This window comes from Clytia hemisphaerica, unplaced genomic scaffold, assembly GCF_902728285.1.
Source record: "Clytia hemisphaerica strain Z4C2 unplaced genomic scaffold, Clytia hemisphaerica genome assembly, whole genome shotgun sequence".
Taxonomy (NCBI): domain Eukaryota; kingdom Metazoa; phylum Cnidaria; class Hydrozoa; order Leptothecata; family Clytiidae; genus Clytia; species Clytia hemisphaerica.
In genome coordinates, this window is record NW_027104613.1 from 215,679 (window position 1) to 230,933 (window position 15,255).

Here is a 15,255-nt window from a genome sequence, read left to right on the forward strand (position 1 = left end):
GAATAACTTTTGGCCTTAGTGACGACATCTTTACATTGTGGATTTCTTTATATTTTTTTATTGAACAGCTATGTCTGAAATTAAAATAAGAGAGAAATTTTAATACTTTCATCCACCATTGCAGTGGTATATCTGGGTAAATATGTATGTTGTTGTATGCTTGTCATGTTGCACATATTCACTTATTTATATTTTTATCTGAAGGAATATACTTTGATGTGCACAAATTGGATGATGGAATGATAATGATTTGATAAAATTTTTGATTCAAATACAGTTAGGAACATTTGGCTAGTTCCTGTATGTGGCCGCAATCAAAAAACTCATAACAGCATTCATAAAAAATTTTTTTATCGTTTTTGCCTAGACAATAATAGCAAATATAGTAAGTATAAGTAGACTGTGCCTTTAATTGGCTGTAAAAATATTTTACAACGGTAGAATTTTCTCCAACTTTAAACAATGGGGTGGAGTGTATGACGTAGCTTGCATGGCAACTAACCCCAGTCTGAGAAATCCTTCTAATTGCACGCTTAAAATTCCGAGATTTAAACGCGTAATTGCACGGCTATCAAATTGTAAGGTTTTTAAAAGTGTTTTTACCTATCAATTTCATTTTCCAAATAATCTAACTCAGTATTATAATCATTGCTTACATTGAGATACATCATTTACAAGTTATTAGAAAAGAAATGAAAACACTTTTCGTTTGTGCAAGTTCAAAATAGACAATTTTCCTCGAGTTTTCTCAGAAAAAAATCTGGAATGCTTGGTCAATTTTACGCAATATTTTATGAAGATTCCAATTCAAAAATCAGTTTTTGTCCGATTGACCATGGTTCCATCAGTTTTTAAAAAAAGTAAGTCCCACTATATTGTCCAAGCTTCTTCAAGCAGGGCGATTTTTTCAACGATAAAATGCTGAATCAGCAGAAAAAACAAAAAAAGTAAAGTTGCCGTTTTTGAAAAGAAAAGTTGATCTTATTATTGAACAGGTGGTATTTGACACCCTCGCAATTAGTAGGCCGGCACTTTGCCTCGTTTATTTTTTTTTTCCAACTGGTTTCTGCCAGAATGCAGACATATGTAGTCATTTGTAAACAAACTTACAAAGGGGGTTCTGTTTTCTCCTTCTAGCTGTGTTTCGGCATCAATGCAGGATCTTTTTACATATCATTTCAGAACTTTTCATGTTATTGAGCAATGAAAAATTGAAAAAATTACTTTTAAAGATCCGAAAAACCTTTCCCTCAATATAATTTTACATTTTTCAACACCTCTGACAGCACATTTCTGCTTGACTCGACATTTCATCATTAAAATAATTGCTGTTTTTGGCAATAAATGCCGAAAAGAGAAATAATTGCCGTTTTTATCTTAAACACCCAACTGGTAAATAATATCAAATATACTATTTGTATATTTCAGAAAATAAAAGGCAGAAGTAAGTAACGCCCTGCTATGATTACCACCTTATCTATATTTGCCTGCACGAGAACGTGAGCTAATCATTTTTTTCTTGCTCACTAAAGGAGAAAATGAAAGTGATCGATATTCTTTGAACGAAGAACGCCAGAAAAAACCCATTGATCAAATGAAGATGTATTTTGTGGTTGAGAATCAATCTTATAAAGATGAAAAAATTTCGGAACCCGCCCTGAAAAAATCAAATTACGATCTTCCTTAAGCTACAGAGGTTGCGGGAAAAATCGCTAAAAAGCTGGTAAAATTGTAATCCTCAAATATCAAAGTTCCAGCAGCACTGATATTTAAAAAGTAAAAAATTGGATAAAAAAGCTCAGATTGAAACACCCGACAGTCGGGTGCTGTCGGGTGTTTTGTCGTGTGCTGAAATTTCTAAATGTGCAAAAACACCCGACAATAGCGCACCCAACAGTAGGGTGCTAAAATTCCTAACTTTGTTACATGTCGGTGCTGTTAAAAGCACCTAAGATGTAGCACCCGACAAAGTGCACCCGACTGTCGGGTGTTTAAATTTCTAACTTCGAACACCCGACAACAGCACCGACTGTCGGGTGCACCGGCAGGGTCGTGTCTGGTCACACATAATCAATATAAGCTACTGTGAAAAAGGGGAACTTGCAACACTGGAGGGAAACATGCTTATACTCCAGTTTACAGACAACTAAAAGAAGAGCAGTATTACTTCTCTTACAAAGTGTTGACATGGCAATATAATGACAAAATTACTTAACAATAAAGGTGAAAAACCCATGACTAGACAAGTCAGTAGGAGTATGTGACGACCCTGCCGATGCACCCCACAGTCGGGTGCTGTCGGGTGTTTTGTCTGGTGCTGAAATTTCTAAATTTGCAAAAACACCCGACAATAGCGCACCCAACGGTCAGGTGCCAAAATTCCTAATTGTTACATGTCGGGTGCTGTTAAAAGCGCCGATGATAAAAACAAAGTCCAAAAAATGGCGATTTCGATGACGTCAGCATTGTTAATGACAGTAAAAAATTAAAACGTCGACCAGCTCATCATGTAGCCCTGATCATAGGCTTTCAGCAGAAAAGTATATGGTTTAGTAGTATGTTTAAGTAGCACCCGACAAAAGTGCACCCAACTGTCAGGTAAACCGGCAGGGTCGTTGGAAATCCTGTGTTGTCCGCCCCCTGCCCTGTTACAGACAAATTCTGGAATGGTAGATGTTATATCGGATGGCCAATCGTCACCTTTTTTTATTTCCTATCTCTTATCCTATTTTTCTCTTTTCTGCCTGTTTGAGACTTTGTTTTTTATTTTCTAAATGTTCCTAACTGATCTAAGTTTTTCTAAGTTTTGATCTGTCAATCATATTTTGTCCAATCAAATCATCGCACTGTATGGGGTTTGAACCCTCGCCAAAGAAAGACCTTCGGTTCCGGAAGCCAGCACTCTATCCACTGAGAGCCATATCGTCACATGCCAAACTCCGCAATAGACCTTTTTTTAACCCTTTGAGTGCCAGGGTCCTTTTTTCTAAGTTTTTTTTTAAAAATTGCTAGTTCAAACTTTAAGGGCTTATATCTTCTGATCTAGAATGAATTAGAAGCTCGTATATAGCTCGTTGGATAGCTTAGAGTCTCCTCTTTCTTTTGGGCTGCGCTGCGCGGACCTGACTGAACTGATGGAAAGGTGCCCAGTGGTAAAACTTCAAATCGACTCACTAGAAGACAGAATAAAGTAAAACAGGGCCAAATTTGGAGGTTCTTGGATCACTCGTTGACCAAAAATAGTCAAAAAACGGTCAGAATCTCAAAAAAGTGAATTTTTGTCAATTTTTTGCATTTTTTTGACTTTTTCGCTTAAAATCTCGCTGGAAAGACTCACTTTTGAAATTTTTTTTGCTTGACCATAAAGGACAATCTAATTCCTACGAGTTCGACCAAAAATAACGATTTCTAAATCAAACTGGGCATTACGGGAGGGCTTCGCCCTCCTATATAGCCCATGTGTCGTATATATACGACATCGGCACTTAAAGGGTTAAAGAGGCAGCCATGTTGAATAATTATGTACTCCAGCATAAAAACAATGATACAGCCATGCATAATTTTTAAAATATGCATGATACAGTAATTATGCATGGCTATGTATCATTGTTTTTATGCTGGAGTACATAATTATTCAATATGGCTGCCTCTTTAAAAAAAGGTCTATTTGAAAGAACTTATATAGAACGGACAAATCTCTTTATATAGATGAAACTCCCAGCCCTACCGGTGCCCCTACAAGGATCCCTTTGCCCTTCGGGATCCTAAGTTAAGTCACAGGGTAGGAGGGTAGGAGAGCCCCATGAGGACCTTCGGTCTGTGACTCTCGAGCTCCAACCCTGACCCTAACTGATGATAACCGAGCCCCCGTCTTCCAGGGTGACATCTGTTACCTCTTTCTCAATGTACTTGCATATGAACAAAATGACAAATGAAACCAGAAAAATTATGAAAGTTTTTGTGTTTTCCAAGCATATGGTGCAAGTTGGGAAAACGTAAGATACAAACCTCCGAGATGTGATCCTTATCTCTGATCCCGTCTTTCTCTTTTCTGACTGTCTGAGTTTCTGAGTTTCTCATTTCTGTCTGAGTTTTCATACCTGTCAATCATTTGATCATCAATTTCGACCAGTCTAATTTTCGCACCGAGTGGGATTCGGAATTGGAAGCCAGCGCTCTATCCCTTGAGCCATCGCCGCACAGCAAAGTCACGCAATTCATAACATTTTATACCAAACTGGCAAAATACGGGGGTAATGTTATTATAATATGGGTAAAAGTACCCCTTTTTTAAACCTGACTGAAATTCGAGCCGTTACTAGCAACCCTGCGGGGCCCAAGGCGCCGAGTATGCACCCGGCACAGTGACAAGCCGTTACTAGCAACCCTGACCTAAACAATCCCAAACAGCAAAACCCCCGGAAAATTTAAAATGTCGGAATGAGCAATAGCCGATCACATTTTGGAGGTTTGTCTTTTATGGTTTCCTGCAAGTTGGAAACTGAACGCGGTAAAAAAGAAGCAGCCCGGATCAATTCGCAGTTCCGGATCAATCTCCCGGGAATCACCTTAATCCGGATCCCATTTGGATGAGTGAGACAAAAAAGTTGCAAATTCGAGGACATCAAGGCAGAACATAAACAACAAAGATTCGAAACCTTCAAAGCAGCTCAAAGGTGCTACAAAATGGAGGTTCTGAAAATGGGAGTCCTGTCAAACCTAGCAGGGGAATCCAAGCTCATAATCTTAGAAAAAACAATTAATCCTAAACAAGACTGTGAATAAAGTTTAACGCTTGGATTCCCATGCTATGTCAAACCATTCATGTTTTAGCTAGTACTTTATTGCAAAAGGACTAAAGGTGAGAGGTAAGAAAAATTTATTGTCAAAAAGTTTATAAAAAAACTTTGTTTTAGTTATAATCTAATCTATATATAGTATCTTTAAGGTGGGCCGCAATTCCAAACATCTGACAATCTAAGCTTAAACTCCTATCTCAGGATTAGATATCTAAGGGATCACTCACAAATCGAATTTAGGGCGGCCGTCAAACAAAGAAAAGACATAAACATCGGGCCGTTTGTTTTGGTTTTCAAAACAAACGAAGCGATCAAACAGAAACATGGCGAGAAGCAGTGTAGACCTAAAGTTCCAAAACAGCATCTAATAACATGAAAACCAGAATATGATTCTTCAATGGGAATCAAAACTATAAAGAGTGCACTTACAAACATCAATTTATTGTCAGATCTAACAAAATTAATAACCGCACTGTCATCATTGACAATAAAATAAACGATTTTCTGTCAAGAGCCTTGTAAACATTCCAACAACTTCCATCGAAATGATCTATCACAGCCCAGTCTACCATTTTTAGCGCGGTCCGAGGATTGAGCCGAGAACGCTCCGCGAACTCCTGCGCGGGTGAAAAAATTCAATCTGTCAATCATGTTCAGTCATTTTCTCAAGCGAAGAGTACGCGAAGCGATTCTAGCTTTACGATAGTGCCGCGGGTCATCAATGGAGTATTCAATATTATCATTATCCCTTTATTTTCATTCCTAGAACTTTTGCAAAAAAAAGGAAAAATAGAAAAGTTGTATTTGTTACTGCTCTTTTCACATACTGAATTTGAAAGATCTTCTATGTGGCGTTTTTTTGCAAACTTCAAAAAACTGATTTTTGTCCTGCCTTTGCGGGACTTTGGCTTAAGTGCTTGAGTGCAGTATAGGGTACAAAGTCCAAACATGCGTTTCCCGTAATTTTTGTGTGAAGAGTTAGGTCTATACTGAGAGGTAATATTTGGCATGGAATGAAAAATCAATGTTTCTGAAAAACGTCAACAACCTACCTTTAACCCACCCACCCATATACGTCAATTGACGTTCTTCTAAAACCTAAAATCGATTTGTGAGTGACCCCTAAATCTGCAACAAAAACAAAAGTGGTCTCTTCTACTGATTGCTTCCCGGCGCTCCTTCGCAGATGTTTATCAAATTTCCTCCAATGAGGTTGCCGCATTTCAAACAGCCCTTTTCTTTGGCACCCGTGGCCTCTCAGTGCCTTGCGGGCGGCTGTAAAATCCCACCCTTCATATATTTGTTTCAATCCGTGCGTGATCCGTGGCTTAGGTTTTTTCTATTCTCATCTTCAATTTACTGAAAAAGTGGGAAATTGATTCGAGAGTTAGATTGTCAACAAAGTGCCGTAAAAAATCATTGAATAAAAGAAGAACTTAAAATCTTAAATATTTTTATTTTGAAGAATTGGTGCAAAAAAGTGAAACATAGAAAAGTTGAATTTTTTTTTTAAATTGAAATGGGGGATTTGGAAAATTTTCTGTTGTTTGTTTTTTTGCACAAACCCCCGTAACTATGGGCGAGCACCCCGTTGCTAAGATTTTGGCTTGAAATCAAAAATGAAACCACTGAAAACAAAAGTAAAATCGGCCTGTATTACTCGAAATCCTGTAATCTTAATATACGATTTTAAGTGTATACTGTCTGAACGAGTTTGCTTGTGGCACGCCAAAATTCGGATGGCACGCTAAAATTCGGATGACACGCCAAAATTTTAATGGCACGCCAAATTTGGATGGCATGCTGGCACGTTGGCACGCCAAGGCACGTTGGCATGCAGACACGCATGGCACGTAGGCACGCTGACACGCATAGCACGCTGGCATGCATGGCACTCGATTTAGCAGACTCTGTCTGAATATATTCGATCCAACATACCATTTTCTCTCTGTTGGAAGGAATGTTGGAATCATTTACTCAAATGCAAAAATTGGGAAAGAAGAAAATATTTTTTTTTGAAGAAGAAAAAAATTGTTGGATTTGAGTTTGATCGCGAACAATTTTTTTCTCTTGATTCTAGAATCAGGCCATTTTTCATGCCCTTTTAGCAGCATCCAGTCATCGGACGCTGCCCCTCCTGAAATCATTAAAATTTTGGTAAAAACAGCCTACAGTATATAGCTGAAAACACACAAGAAAAAGTGCCCTTTTTGGCCACCAACGGACACTGCCCTGATGGCCTGAGGATATCATGTTGGTTTCTTTCATTTACTCAGCTTTACATCTAACATTTGAAAGGGAATGATGTCATTAGAAATAATCGAATGTTTTTTTGTAAAAAAATCTCAAAAATTTATAATAAATTTAAAAGATGGTAGAGAAGTATGGTGCGCTATCTTGTTTAAGACAAAACTATCTTGTTTAAGACAAAACTTATCTTGTTTAAAACAAATCTATCTATCTTTTTTAAACCAGACCCGATCAATCGAACTTGTCGAACCAATTGAATAATCAAACTAATCTAACTCCATCGAACAATTAAAGTTTGATTAAAAAAATTAATTGAACTCTAACATTTTTAAAATATTGTGACTGTTCGATTAAGTTTGATCAATGGGTTTCGGTTCAATCAGTTCGATAAACCAATTTTGTTTGACAAGTTTGTGCTGCTCCGCCACCGTATATTACATTAGCTTCTTTTCAAAGCCAAATTCGGAATGTAAATCGGGGAATTACTTCTGATAACGGATTACAGACTTTCCTGAATCCTTTTAGCGCCAGAAGGCGGTTTGTTGGGGCGTAGTATTCCGCCACAAGGCCGCACGCGAAAGCGCAACAGAGGGGCTACAGACTTTATTCCGGATAGACAAATATCTGGGCACAATATACGTTAAGCTGTTAAGTCCTGCAATTGTCGAAATGGCAATTGTGTGCCAGGATAAAGTTTTTGCAAGCGAGGGTAGCCTAAAGCGAGGGAAGATTATGAGGATTTAATATCATTGAACTAATCAAAGTTTTTACTGACCAAACTAATCGAACTACTATTGCTTCAAAAATTGTGAGTGTTCGATTAAGTTTGATAATTTTTTGTAATCAAGCTTTAATCGTTCGATGGAGCTCGATTAGTTTGATTGTTCGATTAGTTTGATTGTTCGATTTGTTCGACAGGTTCAATTGATCGAGTCTGGTTTAAAACAAATCTATTTAAAATGAATCCATCTTGTTTAAAACAAATCTATCTTGCACCAATTCTTCAAAATGAAAATATTTAAAGATTTTACTACAGTAAATTCTTCTTTAATTCAATGATTCTTTACGGCACTTTATTGACAATCTAACTCTCACATCAAATTCTTGCTTTCTTCAGTAAATTGAAGATGAGAAAAAACCTAAGCCTTAGGATCACAGATTGAAGTGAATTTATTAATTATGGAGGTGGGATTTTACAGCCGCCCGTTGTGCAAGGCACTGAGAGGCCACGGGTGCCAAAAAGAAGGGCTGTTTGAAATGCCGCAACCTCATTGGTGGAAATCTGATAAACAGCTGCGAAGGAGTGCTGGGAAGCAATCAGTAGAAGGGACCGCTTTCGCTTTTGTTGGAGATTACGATAATAAACTTCTCTCAGGGATTACTTGTCAATGTGTTGTGCAGTGTTGTGTCAACTTGTCAGCATTGTATTGTTGTAAAGGGACAGATAAAAGAAGTAAGACTAACCTAGTTTTTAATTCTGATATAGGAGTTTAAGCTTAGATTGACTATCTTGTTTGAAACAAAACTATCTCATTTAAAAAGAAACTATCATATTTATTTAACAGAAACTATCTGAGTTCGTTGGAAACTTACATCCAGAAAAAGCAAGTTACTATAAACGAGTTATAAATACTGTTTTATCAAAAAACTGAGTAAGGAAGAGTTTTAACTTGGGCTGCATGTGTACTTCTAAGTATGTTGTGCAAAGATTTCTTTTCAAAAAACAGAATGAGATGAAAATCAAACAGCACGGTAACCCTCTGAAGACACTTGATAATGAACCATCTAAAGCATCATTCATCAAAGGAAAATAGGCAGTTTCATAACAAGAATCTTGTTATGTACTGCAATGTCAAAAATTTATCTTTTTTCTGATATGGCACCCTATTTTTAAACACAATCACGTAACTTTGTTGTAATTCCCAGTCCTAAGAAACGAGCACATTCCTTACTTGAGATTTTGTCAGATTTTTTGTTTTCACACATCTCTTTAGAGATTTAGCCTGTTGTGGAGAAAGCAATGATAATCCGATCTCAGGTTAAAATTGATCTACCATCAAGTTATCATGTTGCTATTTTTTGGAGTTATTACATATAGTCAGGTAGAATTAGCCTGAGACCTGGACAAAATTGCCATCAAGCTGAAAATTGGCACAGATGTTCTTTAGGGTATACTGAGTTACCAAAAAAAAAGCCCCATCAATCCGGACAGGGGAGACCATTTTTTCGGACAGTTTAAAACCGGACATGTCCGGAAAATATGTCCGAAAAAAAAGTTGTTCAAATATACAAGTATTATATATCAAAAGAAAGATAATTTCAAGACGAACAAAAAATTTGCTTACAAGAAGTCATAAAAATAAACACTGAAAGAGTTATGAGTATCAGAAAAGACCCTACTGTCCAACTATTTTTGAATTATGTAGTAGTATTCCCTATTCTCAATGGCAGCGAATCTCCTTACAGCTTCAAGCGATGTGTTTTTAGACCAGCTCCTGAGTGCCGGGTAGCGCCAACCTAGAGGGGTAGTAACTTCATATACGATTTTCGTGCTCCTCAACATCCAGTTTATGGAATGAAGAGACAAATAGCATTTTAAGGGGGCTTTTGAATTTAGGGGGTCCTAAAAGAGCTCGGGTAAGGAATTACTATTGAGAAGCCGTTTTATGTCAGTAACATCAGCTCATATCTTTTTATCTTAGCAATGGAAATGTCTTGAAACTTGGTAAATATACTCAAAAGAAGTTGTAAAAAAAAAAACTTCAAAAAATGTTTTCCAGGGCCTCGCAAGGAGAAAAACGGGTAAAAAGTATCCAATTTTGCCTATTTTTAGCCTGTTTTCACCTCTCAATTAACAAACACAAACATTTACACGCTTTAAAATATTCAAAAATTTAACAAAAAACATAGAAAACGTTGGAATTAATCGAAAATCGCTAAGAAAATTAAGGTTACGTTGTCATTACTGGCAATTTTCAACGTTTCAGGGGGTAAAAATGCTATTTTTTGCTATATTTCGCCTATTTTGCTTACCTAAGCTAGTTGGAGAGCTCAAGAATGCTCACAAACCTCATAGAAGTGTGGATAATATTGAACTTCAAAACTTTTGCCTATTTTTCACCAATTTTGCTTACCTAACTTAGCTAGTTTAAAAACCTCATAGAAGTGCGGCCAATGTAAAAATCATATAAATCTCAACCAGGATGTGGCATTGTTGCTAGCACTTTTTGACTTTTCAGGGGGTAATAATGCGCACATCATCTTTTTTCGCCTATATTGGCTGCATAACTTAATTGAATAATGAAGAGCTCAAATATGTTTAAAATCCTGGACAGAAGTGAGGAAGGTTTGACAATATAAAACTCGTACTACAATTTCACGACACGTTTATTTGCACTTTTTGGCATCTCAGGGGGCAAAATTCGGGGCATTCTCCGACCTCCATGTTGTACCCTGAGTATCGACCTCAGGACGACCAAGTATAGAAATTTTATCGCGCATGTGTCAATCTAATAGAGAGAATCAAAGATGAAGAGCAAATATTGCCGTATTAATGTCTAGCAGATTGTATCAGTATACATGCTTACTATTGACGAATTCCCCCAGAAACCTCCAAGTTTAATTTTTTGAAATGTGTTTCTTTCAAAAGAAATCCTCTACATCATTCCAAATGTATAACAGTAATTGCACTAAACTATTAATGGAATCGAAATAATGCGCAGATAGATGTTATCATTCTCTATCACTGACTCTTTTTTAAAAGCGTCGATGATATTTTTGAGATATGCTTTCCACGACGTGAGTAAAAGTATCAACTTTAAACTTAATCCAAGATCTTAGATTTTCGTCATGCTTACTTTTCACAGCGTTGAATGCGCGCTGAATAGAATTGATATTCGCTGTCACAGGTCGAAATATGATTTCGACATGTGATTTTCACGGTAGTCATGTTCTGATTGAGGTGATGTTTTGGTGTCAGTATTCCTTCTACCGGTAAGTAGGTACCTCCAACATTGAACATATTATCTGAATTTTTTTCTCACGTTCGCTAATTTCGTTGTCTGGTCATTTATTTTCAACAATTCTTTCTTAATGATATAAAGATCTAGGTTATTTTTTAATGACCTGCATGAGTTCAACACAATGTTTGTCGAATTGAAAAAAAATGTGTCATCATGGTAATTACTCTTACAAGAATATGATTTATTTATTTGTTACGATATGCACTTGTATCAATAGACCATGGCTGCATTCGAATGCGACCCGAAAGCTTGGCTATCAACCCAGAGGTGGAGGAAGGTGCCACTCTTTCTCCCTGGACTACTCCACTTACCCTTTATCTTTTTCTCTAATACTGAGCATTAAGCAGTGAGTATCAAGTACAAATGACCCGACCAGGGATTGAACCTACGACCTCGCGCATCGTAGCCAAGTATTCCATATTTACACTATGGTTCGGTTCAACGTTTTGTTTTCAGGGTTCGCAATTGACCGTATAGCAAGTTGATTTTTATCGGGCGGAAAAGTTGGGTCCAAATTAATTATTTCATGTCTAAGGAACTGTATCGTACGGGTTGTTCGACAATATATCATCCAAGCAGATTTTTGGGAAATTTCTTATAACGGACTTTTTTTGCTTTAATGCTTGGGTCGTAAAGTGTTGTTTTACCTTGCTCCTCATTACTAAGTCTTAGCGATTGTGGCGGTCAAAGCTGTTTCGAATGACGAATGACGATGCGCTCTCGAACTAAGTTAAGTGAACAAAATAGGAGAAATATAGGTAAAAATAGCACTTTTACCACCTGAAACGTTAAAAAGGGCCAATAATGACAACGTAACCTTAACGATCTCGATTAAGTCCAACATTTTCTATGTTTTTGTCGAGTTTTTGAGTATTTTAAAGCGTGTAATTTGTTAAAGAGGGTCAAAACAGGCCAAAAATAGGAAAAAACGGCTTCTTTTTACCCGTTTTTCTCCTTGCGAGCACCTGGAAAACATCTTTCGAAGCTTCTTGTTTTACTACTTCTTTTGAGTATATTTACCAAGTTTCAAGACATTCCCATGGCTAAGATAAAAAGATATGGACTGATGTTACTGACATAAAACGGCTTCTCAATAGTAATTTCTTACCCAGCTCTTTTAAGACCCTAATTCAAAAGTCCCCTTAAAACGCTATTTTACTCTTCATTCCATAAACTGGATGTTGAGCAGCACGAAAATCGTATATAAAGTTACTACCCCTCTAGGTTGGCGCTACCCAGCACTATCAGGAGCTGGTCTAAGAACACTTGGCTTGAAGCTGTAAGGAGATTCGCTGCCATTGAGAATAGGGAATACCATGAAGGTAATAAAAATACAAATGGAGAGAAAACGTCTCGGTAATGACCTAAATGGTCGTTGAAATCTTTTATAAATCTATTCAAAGCGGCTTTTCTTTGATGTACCATCATTGGAAGCAAAAAACATCAATTCATAACTTTATAAGAACAGAAAAAGGCTGGTCCGTTTATTTTGAAAAACTTAATTTTGCGAGAAATCTTAGTTAAAATGCGATTCGAAATAGTTTCAACTGATTTAAGGATAAAAGAATATATTGATTTCATAAGGATATATTTTTGGGCTGGCACTTTGTGAACATTGAGAGTCGCATCACATTATCATTGAAAGTTTCTTATCTTAAAATCTTCACGTGTAAGTGGGCAGCGGTTTTCATACTCTGACAAAATGATCGATACAAGGTTCCTAATCGTAACACGTAATTCTTTTTTAAATCTATCGATGGCTTTCTGGGCAGCTTCCCCTAGAAGTTTGGAGTATTGTGCTTATAATGTGAAGTTTTTTTCAATTTTTCATGACAAGGCTATTATATTTCAATATACTTGTTAAAAATGTAATGTCTTTTCATTTATCTAAAATATTCCCGCGAGTATACCCAAAATTAATCATCTTATTCTCAAAGCAACCAAACAGCTGTTTGCTTCCGATGATAAATCAAAATAGAACAAAAGGCATTGACTCTCCATCTAGCTTTATTACCTTCATGGGAATACTACTACATAATTCAAAAATAATTGGACAGTAGGGTTTTTTCTGATACTCCTAACTCTTTCAGTGTTTATTTCCATGACTTCTTGTAAGCAAATTTTTTGTTCGTCTTGAAATTATCTTTCTTTTGATATATAATACTTGTATATTTGAACAACTTTTTTTTCGGACATATTTTCCGGACATGTCCGGTTTTAAACTGTCCGAAAAAGTGGTTTCCCCTGTCCGGATTGATGGGGCTTTTTTTTTGGTAACTCAGTATACCCTAAAGAACATCTGTGCCAATTTTCAGCTTGATGGCAATTTTGTCCGGGTTGTGGTGAAATTTCAAGTAATTCTACCTGACTAATAAAGTTTTCACTACTAATTTATGGAGTCAAAATGGTATATTGATTAGCAAAAGGTCTATTTTAGATATTTACACCATTTCAAACTTCAATCTGTCAATACAATAATAATAATAATAAAGTTTTACAGGTTTGCAGGCCACCGTGAAGACACATGGGCCTCTATAAACCGCTCGTACTTTTTACAATGATCTTTTTGAAATAAAGTTTTTTTCGCGGGCTCCCCTGGACTTTCCATTTTGTGTTGTCTCCCTTGATTTTAGCATTCATTTTTTCGGCTTCCTTACACAATTCTTTGATTATTTGTCTTTCATTTTTGGTCAAATCCTCTGTCACTCGGTAAGGAAAGCCTTTTTCTTTCGTTATTGCTTGCAACACCGTGTTCTTGTCCTCTTTGTTCGTAAATGTGACTTTGATTGGTCGGTATCTCGCTTTATCTTCTCTTTCTTTGGTAAATTTCCCGATCCACTGCGTCTCGGTAATCTTTATATTCCTCAGATGGAGCCGCTGACCAATAATTTTGTCGTGGATGAATTCTTCGTCCTCGATTTTTGTTTCTTCTTCAGTTTCATCTGTCGATTCATCAAACCCATGAAAAATTAGGTTGCGTGCTGTCGATCGAATCAGCTGCTCCTCCTGCTTTTCTTTTCGAATCGCATCTCCAATGTTTTTCTCGATGTGTTTGGATGTGATTTTAGTGTAGCTCATTGGTGGTATTTCCTCTTCTTTCTTTTCGATGATGCTTTCAGTCTTCTTTTCAAGCGTGGTTATTCTGGTGTCGATAGTTTCTTTCATTTCGTTGACCATAACATTGACGTCTTGTGCTTTCAAATGGTTTATTTCTTCGTCCTGCCTTTTCATTATATTCTTACAGGCTTTGATTTCGTTTTTGAATCCTTCAATTTTTGGGGACAAGCTGGAGTTTTTACAAGCTCTTATTTGATTTGGTTGGTCGTTAAGATGTAATAAAAGAATCTTATTACTTTTTCTAAAGAACGCGTCATCTCTATCACTTCAAATGACCAATTAGTGAAGTATCTTGTAAAAACTCCAGCTCATCCCAATTTTTGATGTTTCATTTGAATTATACCTTTCCATTACCTGTGGTGCGATTTTGGTACAGTTTTGACACTGGAAACTTCTTGATTTGTATGACAAGCATATCTGGATCTGGTAAAGTGGCAGTTCTGTACAAAGATAATGGACTAAACGGTGGCACTTCCTGCATTGCAGGGTATCTTTTAGTGCGTTTTCTTCATTTATGATGCACTTTGACAGGCTGCAAAAGTCGTTTATTGATGGTGATTTTTTATTATTTTCTTGGATTTTTTCCGCCATTTTTGTGCATTTTTCAGACGACAACCGTTCAGTTTTGTATTTGAAGTCAACAAATATCTGTCTGCTTTTTGTCTTTATGTGATATATACATCTTTTGGGACTTCAATAGAGTTAGGAAATTGATTTGCTACAATTTGACCTTCACAAATAATTTGAAGCTACTAAAAATGAGCCCAGGGTGTTGCAAATGAGACACAGTTAAAAACTTAAAAGTTCTTTGCTTGCTTCACTCCTAATCTATTTTGACTTATTTTCAGAAGTGATACTGTGAATAGATTTAAAAACCCCTATGTTCAAGAGTCAATATGCTTCCATCCAAATTTCGAAAGGGGGTAAAACCTAGAGTAAGGGAGTTGCTCTAGACTGGGGGGGGGGGTAGTGACCCCTTCCGCACTATGAAGATTTTAATGTTAGTTTGAAGCACAAGCAGCTAATTTTAAAAGGAATCTGCTTGGTTGGTTTTTAAAGGAAGAATT